Source organism: Dermacentor andersoni, chromosome 2, assembly GCF_023375885.2.
Source record: "Dermacentor andersoni chromosome 2, qqDerAnde1_hic_scaffold, whole genome shotgun sequence".
NCBI lineage: Eukaryota > Metazoa > Arthropoda > Arachnida > Ixodida > Ixodidae > Dermacentor > Dermacentor andersoni.
Window position 1 is genome coordinate 244,976,472 of NC_092815.1, and position 14,745 is coordinate 244,991,216.

Consider the following 14,745-nt stretch of genomic DNA (forward strand, 5'->3'; position numbering starts at 1 on the left):
CAAATCTGCTTAATATTATAAGGTCCACAGAACACCTACACTTGGTTTTACTAAGCACACGTGTATTTTCCGTAGTTTCTTTAGCCAATGCACACTTGCACTTTTTCGAATTGAAACTTGAGATTGGGAAATGAGTACACAACATTGGGAGGGGGGGGCACTTGGAACTGCCAGGTATGTGGGCCTTGATCTGCGTGCTGATCGATGACCAAGCTCTCTTCGTATACTTGCTTCAACTTTACATTTCTCGTCAAGAAATGTAGAAACAATTCAGTTTCCAGTTTCATCATCATCATCATCATCAGCCTGGCTATGCCCTCTGCAGGGCAAAGGCCTCTCCCATACTTCTCCAACTACCCCGGTCATGTACTAATTGTGGCCATGTTGTCCCTGCAAACTTCTTAATCTCATCCACCCACCTAACTTCCTGTCGCCCTCTGCTACGCTTTCCTTCCCTTGGAATCCATTCCGTAACTCTTAATGACCATCGGTTATCTTCCCTCCTCATTACGTGTCCGGTCCATACCCATTTCTTTTTCTTAATTTCAACTAAGATATCATTAACTCGCGTTTGTTCCCTCACCCAATCTGCTCTTTTCTTATCCCTTAACGTTACACCTATCATTCTTTCCATAGCTCGTTGCGTCGTCCTCAATTTAAGTAGAACCCTCTTACTAAGCCGCCAGGTTTCTGCCCCGTACGTGAGTACTGGTAAGACACAGCTGTTATAAACTTTTCTCTTGAGGGATAATGGCAACCTGCTGTTCATGATCTGAGAATGCCTACCAAACGCACCCCAGTCCATTCTTATTCTTCTGATTATTTTAGTCTCATGATCCGGATCCGCAGTCACTACATGTGCTAAGTAGATGTATTCCCTTACCACTTCCAGTACCTCACTACCTGTTGTAAACTGCTGTTCCCTTCCGAGACTGTTAAACATTACTTTAGTTTTCTGCAAATTAATTTTTAGACCCACCCTTCGGCTTTGTCTCTCCAGGTCAGTGAGCATGCATTGCAGTTGGTCCCCTGAGTTACTAAGCAAGGCAATATCATCAGCGAATCGCAAGTTACTAAGGTATTCTCCATTAACTTTTATTGCCCATTCTTCCCAATCCAGGTCTCTGAATATCTCCTGTAAGCACGCTGTGCATAGCATCGGAGAGATGGTATCTCCCTGCCTGACGCCTTTCTTTATTGGGATTTTGTTGCTTTCTTTATAGAGGACTACGGTGGCTGTGGAGCCGCTATAGATATCTTTCAGTATTTTTACATACGGCTCGTCTACACCCTGATTCCGCAATGCCTCCATGACTGCTGAGGTTTCGACTGAATCAAATGCTTTCTCGTAGTCAATGAAAGCTATATATAAAGGTTGGTTATATTCCGCCCATTTTTCTATCCCCTGATTGATAGTGTGAATACGGTCTATTGTTGAGTAGCCTTTGCGGAATCCTGCCTGGTCCTTTGGTTGACGGAAGTCTAAGGTGTTCCTGATTCTATATGCAATTACCTCAGTAAATACTTTGTAGGCAAGCGACAGTAAACTGATGGGTCTATAATTTTTCAAGTCTTTGGCGTCTCCTTTCTTATGGATTAGGATTATGTTAGCGTTTTTCCAAGATTCGGGTACGCTCGAAGTCATGAGGCATTGCGTATACAGGGTGGCCAGTTTCTCTAGAACAATCTGCCCACCATCCTTCAACAAATCTGCTGTTACCTGATCCTCCCCAGCTGCCTTCGCCTTTTGCATAGCTCCCAAGGCTTTCTTTACTTATTCCGGCGTTACTTGTGGCATTTCAAATTCCTCTAGATTATTCTCTCTTCCATTATCGTCGTGGGTGCCACTGGTACTGTATAAATCTCTATAGAACTCCTCAGCCACTTGCGCGATCTCATCCATATTAGTAATGATATTGCCGGCTTTGTCTCGTAACGCATACATCTGATTCTTGCCTATTCCTAGTTTCTTTTTCACTGCTTTTAGGCTTCCTCCGTTTCTGAGAGCATGTTCAATTCTATCCATATTATACTTCCTTATGTCAGCTGTCTTACGCTTGTTGATTAACTTCGAAAGTTCTGCCAGTTCTATTCTAGCTGTAGGGTTAGAGGCTTTCATGCATTGGCGTTTCTTGATCAGATCTTTCGTCTCCTGCGATAGCTTACTGGTATCCTGTCTAACGGAGTTACCACCGACTTCTATTGCACACTCCTTAATGATGCCCACAAGATTGTCGTTCATTGCTTCAATGCTAAGGTCCTCTTCCTGAGTCAAAGCCGAATATTTGTTCTGTAGCTTGATCTGGAATTCCTCTATTTTCCCTCTTGCCGCTAACTCATTGATCGACTTCTTATGTACCAGTCGCTTCCGTTCCCTCCTCAGGTCTAGGCTAAGTCGAGTTCTTACCATCCTATGGTCACTGCAGCGCACCTTGCTGAGCCCGTTCACATCTTGTATGATGCCAGGGTTAGCGCAGAGTAAGAGGTCTATTTCGTTTCTAGTCTCGCCGTTCGGGCTCCTCCACGTCCACTTTCGGCTATCTCGCTTGCGGAAGAAGGTATTCATTATCCGCATAATATTCTGTTCTGCAAACTCTACTAATAACTCTCCCCTGCTATTCCTAGTGCCTATGCCATATTCCCCCACTGCCTTGTCTCCAGCCTGCTTCTTGCCTACCTTGGCATTGAAGTCGCCCATCAGTATACTGTATTTTGTTTTGACTTTACCCATCGCCGATTCCACGTCTTCATAGAAGCTTTCGACTTCCTGGTCATCATGACTGGATGTAGGAGCGTAGACCTGTACAACCTTCATTTTGTACCTCTTATTAAGTTTCACAACATGACCTGCCACCCTCTCGTTAATGCTATAGAATTCCTGTATGTTACCAGCTATGTTCTTATTAATCAGAAATCTGACTCCTAGTTCTCGTTTCTCCGCTGAGCCCCGGTAGCACAGGACGTGCCCGCTCTTTAGCACTGTATATGCTTCTTTTGGCCTCCTAACTTCACTGAGCCCTATTATAACCCATTTACTGCCCTCTAATTTCTCCAATAGCACTGCTAGACTCGCCTCACTAGATAACGTTCTAGCGTTAAACGTTGCCAGGTTCATATTCCAATGGCGGCGTGTCCAGTTTGCCAGAACGTGATTATACCAATAGCTAGGTATAACTTTTTTAGCATCGGTAACTCATGTTTCAGGTTGTTTGTGCAGTGTTGGGAAAGCTGGTGAATTGGGTCCTGTATTGTCCTGTGGTTATAAGTTTGAACTGGAGCTGTCCGTGTAGTGTGTATTAACATTGCCGGGGATTGGTCTCTGGAAGGTTGTTCTCCGTCAATGCATTGCTGCTATGCGAGGCCCTGGAATGCCACTCCCTTCACTAGGAATCCGTGTTGTGTAATGTTTCAGAGATAAATGAATATTTGTTTTGTGCTATACATGATCACCTTTTATTTATCATTTGGTACAAGATACTTCTCCAGCATTCTAATCATGCTTGCCTGCATGTCATTAGATTCTGCTTGCAACTTGATGAACGTCTTGTGAAGCTTGTAAGTTTTTTAGAAGCTTGCGCTGCTCGTTGTTCTGCTTGCTTGTGTAAGCTTACGAGTTCTTCGAAGTTTGTCGACGCAGGCCTGTTCCTTCCTTAGCCTTGCTGCTGGCAGAACGGCTGCCTGCTCTGGCACCCAGGTCATTTGTTACCTCAGGCTGTGGGCTGTCTGTAGAAGGCTCTGGAGTTTGGCTGTCAGTGGGAGGCTCCGGAGTAATGCTTAGTTGACAAACACTGCTCTCCTCAGTAGGAATATCGCCATCGTCCCATGATGCAATGACCTCTGCACAAATTCGCAGTTCATGCACTTGCTGCACCTGCAAATTTCGGTATGCGAATAACACATGAACATCCGACGCAGTAAAAGAGTGGTAATAACTAAGAAAGAAAGTGTTCGGATCAACAAGGTAAAAATATGGCTGCAAGGTGGAACGAAGATTTGGATGGAGCTGCAATAAATGTAAATACCAGAGAAAAATGCTGGAATTGGATTTTAAGACACATACCTTAGGAATTGAAAGTATATTCTGCAGATTAAGTTGTGAGCAGAAAGAAAATTGTTGGCAAATTACCAGCCTTCTGCACACAAATGTGCACGTAGAATGCTTGTATTTTCGCTACAGGTTGCAACATTTTCAGCAAATCCTGGCATGTAAAAAGAATGGTGATGATGAAGGCTTTTCGCTACAAGTTAATTCGTTCCCTGGAATCCTGGAAGGAATTAACTTGTAGCAAGAAACCTATTTTCATTCATCATCGGCATTCTTCAGGATATGCAGGATTACACAACACTGCTACAAGTATGTGCTGTGGATTCTTAGGTCTCTTTATTGTAGTCTCGTTTTCTGTGCAGCTACACTAGTTATTCCGTCCCGTGTAGAAATGGATGCAAGAAAGGATCCTAATGGATCCTCGAGAGGTTTGCTGGCGGCATGCCACTCCATATGATAGGATAAAAAATGAAATGATGTGCATATAGGTACAGTACATACAGCAAATACAACACTTTCTGCAGCGATGTAGGCAGCCTATTGCTCGCGTATAGTATGAGCCATGCGGTACAGAAATCAGTGCCGGACAACAGATGGTTATAAATGCTAGCAAGTATTGTGAAGACCTGAAGATTACCTCAATGTTTTCCTCCATGAGCAAGTCGTCGTTGATCGGTAGCGCTCCGAGGAAGCCGTGCAGACGCCGGTACAACGGCCATGTGATGGCTTTCGAGCCGGTTGTGGTTACTGAAATTATAATATATTCTTTCTGAAATTCTAATACATTCATTTCGTCAAAGTGCAGCCTATGCAACACAGTCATCGCTCCAATACAGCTACTAGAAATGTACCATAATTACCAAAGACAATCTTTGTAGCACTGCTGCAGAATAAAGGAAAGACCACTACATGTTAAGAATAATTACTTCACTAGTTTTCCTTCCCTTAAGCGATAATAAATCAAGAAAAGAGAAAATAATAAAATAAGTCTAACTAATAGAGATCTAATTAAAAATGCTAATCTGTAGTGTCGCCTCTAGGATATTTAATTCTGCAACAGTACTTATTTTCTGTGCAACCAATATAGCCATCTGCACAACACATTGTGGAAGGTCATAGTTGCAGTAATCGTGAAAATGAAGGTAAGCTTAAACTAGTGGAGCTTGAAATTATTAAACATGTATTTTCATGGTAAACTGACACTGACAGCATGCACTTCTGTTAAATTTTTTTCCCGATTAGAAGATGGCAACGAAATTATTGTTTCACAATAAATAAAAACCATATGAAAATTTCGCATGGGAGCCCACAACGCTCAACTCGCATTCCATTGTGGTACGCAGTGCTTGTCCATGGTTTTAATATAGGCTCAGATATAGGAGCCAATTTACGACCCCATATTCGTTGGGCGCGGACAGCGGAGAGACCCTACGGCGCGTAGGCCATGCACATTACAAACATGCGACTACGCCTGAAATTACACCAAGCTCAAAAATAATCCGGCACACGTATCAATGCCGTAAAACCCTAGTGTTCTACTTGCGGCGAGGGCACAATTGGCCGCAACGCACGGTCGCATTCTGTGGCGTTTACACGCTGCTGTTTGCTAGAGGCTTGTGCAGCGCGCGCGCTGTTTTTTTTTTTTTTTTTTGCTGTTTGGATTTCTGTGTTATCGAGGCGTTAACGGCTGGCATCTCGTCTAGCAAGCAGACGCCGCGTCCTCTGACCAGTACATGCTCCCCTGCACGGCGTATTTCCCAGTATTCACTTACGGATAACGTTTGTTCATGTTATCCAGCTTCAGGCGCACTTGCTTCGTCGAAAAAGGTCCTTCGCCGGCTGGAATACTGGCGTTGAGCGTAGCCGTAATCTCTGCGTAGACGCGCGCGTTCCGACTACTTGAGCGCAGAGCGCCCAGATTATCTTCCCAAAGGCGTATCAGTGCCTCAGTTGTCACGTTAGGCCAAATGATACGCCTTTTGGAACATATCTGGGCCGCGCCTGCGCTGCACTCTGGAGAAGTATCGTCCGCCATTTTGCCGTTTCCGAAACGTCGGTTACACTAAACCGCGGTTGCCAAGCTCGGTTGGCGGTCAACCGCGGTTAGCGGCCTAACCGCAGTTTCGCCTGCCGTGTAACCGCGCTAACCGCGTTTAGCGATAACCGCGGTTACGGTAACCGCGGTTAAGGTCGCCCGTGTAACAGGGGTATAAGTCATCGTTGGCTGTGCTCGTGTGAGATTGCAGAGCACATTATTGGGCTCGACCAGATCATCAGTTGGTACAGTTGCCTGCTGGAAATAGACTCTGGTAGGACTTTTTGTTTGGGCGTCGCCTTCACTCAATGCTGCGCACAGTTCATCGGCGGTGTGTAAAGCCCAAACTGTGAACGCTGCCAAGTGCCTCAGACGACATCTGTCTTGCGACTTTGTGCTCTATGCATCACAGCGGAAGACACTGGTTTCGACGCTAGCAGGCACCGGCTTGCAAACATTGTCTGAAAGTATTACTTTGTCCGCAATGTGTGATCATACAGAAGCATCAATATCTGCAAGGGCTGCTCTGGACTGTTTCAAGGCCACTGGACTATACGCAAGGCGTTAAGAAAGCCACCGTGTTAGTGCATGTATGCATCCCTTCTTCCTTTATTCATCATCATGTTTCATCACTCTTGTTCGTCCCCCTTCCTATTTTCCCCTGTGCACAGCAGCAGGCTAGGGCATGCTAGCTCAGGCCGACCTCTATGCCTTTCTAATAAATTAAATCACTCTCTCACACTCATGCAAGACATGTCTGCATGGATCGCCTACAGTTGCATCTTGGGTTGCTGTTGATGTCCAAATAATATGCGAGTCTCTGGATTGGCAGTACTCACCAAGCGCAATTTCCCCAGGTCTCAGGACAGTTTCAAGGCGGCTGCGCAGCGGGGTGTGCCGCCAGACAACGGAGACGTGGCATGACCCTGGGAAACGGGGCTTGATATCTAGGATCTTCATGTCGCGATCAAACACCTTCAGAGCCATATGTGAAGCAAGGTGGTGAAAAAGAAAGGACTCGGAATAAGTATAGCATATCACGCAAACCTACATGAATCTATCTGCGCCACGATACTAACTGAAAAAACCTAAGTGAAATAAATTGTTGCGGCATCGTTATGAGATCATACAACTTTCTCATCTAGAGTATGCAAAAAGCAGCCTGAATAAAAGCTACTTACAACCGAGAAAAAAGAAAACACTTGAACTTAGCACTACCAAAAAACAAAAAAACATGAAATTTTGGGACGTAGCGCACATCATATGTGATGCGTTCAATACAAATTGCGCTGAGAACACAAATGTGCACTGTCAAAAAGCAGCAAAGCTTGGTAGACTGCACACTGACATGTTTCCAGCTGTCTACCTACATAAATAGCCCTGCTAGACGCCAAGGCTGGCCACTTTGAGAAATAAACGAGTAAGAAATGGTAAATAGAATGAGTACTCATGACCATGGTGTTCAGCGCATAGTACCCTTTCCGGGTTACGAAGCTCTGGGTCTCCCCTGGGTTGAGCCCTTTTCGTTGCTGGATGGTGATCAGCGTGCTGTCCACGCTGGCGACAACAACCGGAATTCACCCTCTGCTTGCGAACGTCGCCTTGGCGGTGGCTTTGGCAGCCGAGGTTATAGGAAACCTTCTGCTGGCCAACGACAGTGATCGCAAGAGCAACTTCGGGAATAGTATCGCTTACAGAGGACTGGGTCATTCTTATGAAAACTTGGGCATCCACACACTTCTGGAAGCTGCCAGTGGCGAGAAAACGGAGCGCGCAGAGGAATTTCCTCTATGTGGAGAGGCCACTTGATCGCTGGCACTGGACAGTCTCCTCGAGTTCGCCGCACAGCCATCGGACGGTTAGCTTTGAAAGACGATAGTGACGACAAAACTCCTCTTCTGTGAGCTCTGAAAACGCGTCTCGCACCTACAGTCGTTGGCTGGACCCGGAGAGCAACCCGAGGCAAAGGACGAGATGCGCGGCCATTTTTCTCGTAAGTTAGAGATAACGCACGTGCGCACACCACCCGCTAGTCTCTGAGGGGGCACGGCCGGCGCGCGCGGCCATACTCGCAAGCTAACAGCCGAACCGCAGCAACAGAACCCAACGCGGACTACGCCTTCGCCGGTTCCTACGACCGGTTCGCTTTGAAGATCATTGACAGATGCGTGACGTATTCATAAATTGTGATACCACCCAGCTGCCTCTGATGACCTGTGGCGTAAGCAAAATTTTGACCGGGCAGGTGACGCCAAGCGAATGGTTCCCCTCCCGAACCGTTATAATTCGGCCCCTCATGCCTACTCGTAGCTTCTCTGAGCCGGACCGCTCGTTTCGTACTATCGTCTGCTCGCGTCAGCTCTCCCTCGCGCTTGTTTACCTTGTTTGGTTATGTCTCTTCCGCGCTTGTTTCGATTGGCATGGTTTGCGATTGTTTTGTAATGAAATTGTATGCGCCAAGCAAATTGTGTAGTACTTTCTGGAAGCCACACGGCATCGGCGATTACTCTGGAACACTCGGCGAGTCATATATAAAAGCCGACGCAGTCGACCCCCAGAACAGATTTTTGACTCTGCGACGTGTCTCCCTCCATTTTCTCAATATATCTAGGACGAGAACACATATAGAGCTGCGCTGAATTTTAACATTGCGGAGTGTCGTAACTGTAGGCAAACTTTTTGTAATGTCCTTTGGAGCCATAAAAACGTGGTGGTAGGCTTTGGCTAGATCTATATTCGAAACAACCTGCGGACTGTGGAGGCAGACAGTGAAGTCCTGGATATTTGATAGATGCTACCGATCAGGAATTGCAGCAGCGTTGTATGCGTGATAATTTTCACAAGGGCGCAAATCATCGGTATTATTGGGCGCCATGTGATTTTGGAGCGGACCAGGACCCGCTCGAAAGAACAGCAATGCCGATTTCTAACGTATGCTTGATCTTTCCTGGCGACCAGTAGCTTCTCACCTGCGAGGCGACATGGCGAAGCGTGCCACGGCGGGCCTTTGGTGTTGACCTGATTCTGAACACAGTGAAGCACTGGATTAGTCCAGTGTGGGGACGCAGTTAAAGACGAGTGTTCGTCCAGGAGGGCAGCAAATGGTTCCGCTACCACATGGTGTTACATGAAGGCTAATCGAGCAACCGCAGAAGATTGGCCAGCTATGCTGGAGCTGGTGGTGAAATCTAGGATTTTCTTATTGGCCATGTCAAGGAGGAGAAATCAGAAGAAATAACAGAAGAAATCGGCTCCTAGTATAGGACGGTTAACAGACGAAACAAAGAATCCCCGTCGAAAAATTCTACACAGGCCGAGTTTTAGGGTGAGCGATTTGCGACGGAAAAGGGTAATACTGGAGCCATTCACGCGACTTGCAATTGCATAACGGGTGTGTAGTGTTTGTCCTCCACCCTTGCCGGTTACACGCTCACCTAAGCACCTTCGACAATGAGAAATTTAAATCCACTGACAGAGTCAGGGACGTATAAGATGTGACTGTATTTTTCTCGGGGTTCACTTATCACCGCTACTGCTCCCGGGAATGGTTTCCCGTCCTACAATTACATTAGGTAGTTCTTGTCAGACCGACAAGCAAAAATCTAGATTGGAGAATGCCAGTCGGATGACAATAAATTAGGCAGCAAAGGGACCCCACAGGGCTCTGTGCTCTCGCCCTTTCTTTTCAATGTGGCCATGATTAAACTGCCTGAAAGACTGGAGGCTATTGAAGGGCTAAACCACAGCATGTACGCTGATGACATCACGTTGTGGATAGCTGAGGGCAGCGATGCCCAAATAGAGGAGACCCTCCAAATGCTATCCAGGCAGTTGAAGGTTACGTCGGACCTAGGGGACTTAAATGTTCACCGAAAAAATCGGAACTGATTCTATACCACCCGAAAGGCAGGGCCAGTAAGGAGAAACCGCAAATCTCCCTCACAGCTGGGGGGATCCCCATTCCAAAAGTGGACAAAACCAGAATTCTGGGACTTTTGATTCAGGCCAACAACTTTAATGGCGAAACAATAAGGAAACTAGACGGCTGCGCACTGCAGACCATGAGGCTGATCCGCAGGATTGCCAACAGGCGGTCCGGGATGAGAGAAGCGAATCTAATTAGGCTAGCCTTGTTATAGGTAGAATAGCTTATGTTGCTCCCTTCCTCAGTTTTAGGTCATTCGAGAAGAAGAAGATTGAGGGAATCATACGTAAAAGTTTGAAACAGGCGCTGGGGCTTCACATCCGCACTGCAAATGAAAAGCTTTTAGCTCTAGGGCTCCACAACACTCTTGAGGAGATTACTGAAGCAGTAAGGATCTCGCAGTATGAGAGACTTGCGGGAAGCCCTACGGGCAGGAAAATCCAAGCTAGGCTAGGCATAAACTATGAGGGACAGGAAGGCATCAAAGTCGACCTGCCGCAAAGCGTCGGAACCGACTAATAATGCCACCACTACCTCAAAACATGCACCCAATCCATCACAAGGAACGCAGAGAGAAACGGGCCGAGGCTCTTGAGAAGCATTTCAAAAACTCGAAGGGCGTGCTCTACGTTGATGCTGCAGACTATGGCAACGGCCGCATGGCCCTAGCTGTAGCGAGCGCTGAAACTAGATTCATAGCCAGTGACACAGTTCCAGTGGATTGCTCTCAGATTGGAGAAGAATCTGCCATAGCACTTGCAATTGCAAGTACTTCAGCCAAAATTATAGTCAGCGACTCTAAGGTTGCGGTGATGAACTTTGCCAGAGGCAGGATTTCTCCCGAGGCGAACAGAATCCTGCAGACCTGCAGAGATAGCAGGAAAATTTAAATAATCTGGGCACCTGCGCACGCCTCCCTCGCTGGGAACAAGGCGGCCCACGAATTAGCTCGAGGACTTACATTCCGAGCTGGTGGGCTAACCGAAGGCTTCACAGGGCGGGACCGCTTAGTGTGTTACAGAGAGATCACACAACACTACGGACTAGGGCGGGTTAAATATCCTCCGGCTTATATATCCTTAAACAAGAGCCATGCCTCCACTTGGCGTCGCCTGCAAACCAACTCGCTTCCAAGCCCGGTGTCGTGCAGCCTCTACTACCCGGGTCAGTACTCGAGCCAGTGTAAGCTATGTAAAGCGAGGGCTAATCTTAATCACATTCTGTGGGAATGCCCACAGGCTCCCTCTGAGGGAAGAATAAAGTCTTTAGAACAATGGGAGACCTTATTACTCAGCTCCGATCCGGAGATTTAACTGAAGACTGTCCGACTGGCCGAAACCGCCGCTAGGTTCCAAGGACTCCTGGCCGTCGTCTAGGTGGGAAGGCTTAAAGCCTTCCCTACATCTGTTGGACAAATAAAGTTTTACAATCCAATCCAATCCCGCCCAGGAACAACGTCGTGTGCACCATCGTGCTGAAACGCCAAAACGTTGATGGTACCTGCATAGGGATGGGAGCTGGTGAGGGGATTGCTCGTGAGAGGAGCGGCGAACTGACAACGTTGACGGAGGGAGAAACAAACAGCAAACACATGGATTGGTGGACATGCCATTAAGTGCCGCAGCAACGAGATCTGAGAGGTGTCGAATATGTTTGTGAAGGGTCCAAAAACCATCATATTCTGGGAGCGAAGAATGGGCCGTGGAATGCTGCTTTATAAACGATCGCGAAGTTGTTGGTTGAATATGGCTTTGTCGGTTTGCGGCACGGTCACTTGGGAAGCAACGTCATTTGGAGAGGACACCTCCAAGGGTTTGTCCGCCAAGGTCGTCAGAGCAGAAAGGCTATCGTTTCATCCCCGCAGGGGCGTCTGCGTCAGCAGGCGTTTGGTGTGTTGCGACACCACGCACCAGAGCACAGGGGGGTTGGACCCTCCCGCGTGTAGCCGTGCGCGGCTGAGCCGTGTCTGGGGAAAAGGGGATCCTGGCGGTTGAGCCGATGCTGGGTGTTTGGACCTTTAAGGCCCCCCGGCGGAGGCAACACACCTCTTCGGCCTCGGCTTCACATAGACGGCACCCCCAGGCTGACCCACCTGGAGGAAATCGGCAGTCACCTTTTCCTGTCCTTCTCTTCAATCTTCGTCTTTCTCTCTCACTTTCAATCTTTCCTGTCTTCTCTTCGCTTCTTCTTACTTCCAGATTTCCACGTGGCGAGGGTTAACCTGGAGTAGTTATCCAACCTTGGGTATCGTATATTAGGTTATAGTGACTATGTACAGCTGGCGTCTTCGTAGCTTTTGGGCTTCGCAGCATCCCCTTGTTGGGCTCGGTGGTGGGCGGCTGGCATAGCTACCGAAGTGATATTTATTTTGATGGCTTTTTCATCATTCCCCCGACTCCCCGATCGCCCTCTTTCCAAGAGAGGGCGCACCGATGACTCCCTGAAACTTTTTGGCCAGACCAAAGAAATTTATCCAAAGTACCATGTCTTAAGTTGTGGAAATCCTGATAAAACAGCAGGAACCCTATCATCATTTGTTGTCGCAAAGTCTCTTATTGAGAAACCAGGTCCCGGCTACAAGGTCACGAAAATGGCCAGCGGTGATCTGTTGCTCGAAGTTAGTGACAAGAAACAGTACGAGAATCTATTTGGACTTGTTGAAATTAATAGTACCCCCGTCTCGATAAATCCGCATCGTTCATTGAAAAGCACACGCGTAGTCGTACCTGAACAAGATCTCCTTGATTTGAGTGAAACCGAGCTGCTTGAAGGCTGGAAGGAACAGCACGTGACAAATGTCCAAAGGATAAAGATCAGGCGGGATGACAAAGAGATCCCCACTAAACACCTAATTTTGACATTCTGCACAAGCACTTTACCAGAGTATATTGAAACAGGCTATATGAAAATAAAACTAAGACCCTACATTCCGAACCCGCGCCGCTGCTTTAAGTGCCAGCGATTTGGTCACGGCTCTCAGAGCTGCCGGGGCCGTACCACATGTGCAAAGTGCGCTTCAAACGAACACCCTTCCGATAATTGTACCAAGGCACACCGCTGCGCAAACTGCGAGGGTGACCACCCTGCATACTCTGGGTCATGTCCTTCTTGGAAGAAGGAAAAGGAAATCATGACATTAAAGATCAAGGAGAACATTTCTTTTCAAGAAGCGCGAAAGCGTATTTCTTTCCTCCATACCGCAGGGTATGCTGGTGCGGCGCGTAGGGGGGCAGCACCGCAGCAGACTGGCGCATCAGCCCGGCCCACAAACAGTGTGGCCACGGCAGTGTCCTCAGCCCCCCAGGCGACAGTAGCGAGCGCTGCTGCGCCGTCTCTAAAGGAGGGCCCATCGACCTCTGGGTTGGTGGCCTCCAAGGCTCTGCTTTTTGAGGCAAGGCCTACCCTGAAAACACCCCGCTCTAGTGAGCGGAAGTCCAGCGGCTCCCAGGAGTCGATGGCCACAACCCCGAGCCAGAAGGCGCATCCAGCGCCTCGGGAGCAGCGCGAGTCTCGCGACCACTCCAAAAAAGACAGAACCCGTACCATAATCACGGGGCCTGAAACGGCTCCGTAAGTCATCTCTCTAACTTAACTCCTCTTGACACACAGCATAAAAACACGAACAATATGGCTACACAAGTAATACACTGGAACGTTAGAGGTCTTATCCACAACCTCGATGACATTAAAGAAGTCTTAAACAAGTATAACCCAAAAGTGCTGTGTGTTCAGGAGACACATCTTAAATGTACACAAAGAAACTTCCTTCGTCAGTACACCTTATACCACAAAGACCGCAACGAGGCGAATACCTCGTCGGGCGGTGTAGCAATAGTTGTGGACAAGTCCGTAGCTAGTCACCATGTCGCCCTTCAGACGCCCCTTGAGGCAGTGTCAATTCGGGCGATTCTTTTTAAGAAATTGATCACTGTATGTTGCTTATACATACCCCCCAATTTTCATCTGGAAAAAAGTGATTTTTATAACCTAATCGATCAGCTTCCGGACCCTCACATACTCGCAGGCGATTTTAATGCCCACCACACCATGTGGGGAGACTCGCGATGTGACGCGAAAGGTCGTTTCGTTGAAAATTTTCTTGTGAACTCTGGTGCATGCCTCTTCAACAAGAAGGAGCCAACTTATTATAATATTCATAATCATTCATATTCATCAATAGATCTGTCTATTGGCTCGGCTTCAATTTTGCCGGACTTGGAATGGCATGTAATAAAAGATCCCTATGGAAGTGACCACTTTTCTGTAATGTTAAATTCAATGCCTGAACATGAATGCCCCCTACATACACCCCGGTGGAAACTAGCCTCCGCCGAATGGAACGATTTTAAGGAAGCAACTTACTTATCACGAGATCGTATCACTGATTTTAGCATAGACAATGCAGTAGCATATTTTACTTGTTTTATAATCGACGCAGCTGAAAAGTTCACTCCCCAAACACAAGGTCTCACTTGTAAAAGACGAGTACCCTGGTGGAATGAACAGTGCAGACTGGCACGAAAGAGACAGGACAAAGCGTGGGGTTTGCTGCGTCGCTCCCTGACTGCAGAAAACCTCATAGAATTTAAACTCGCAAAGTCACAAGGAAGGCGCACACGGAGACAGGCAAAGAGGGCCAGCTGGGAGAGGTTTCTCTCGGGCGTCACTTCCTACACCCAAGAGTCCAAAGTATGGAATGGCGTACGAAAGATAAAGGGCAAACAAATTCACCCTCTGCCC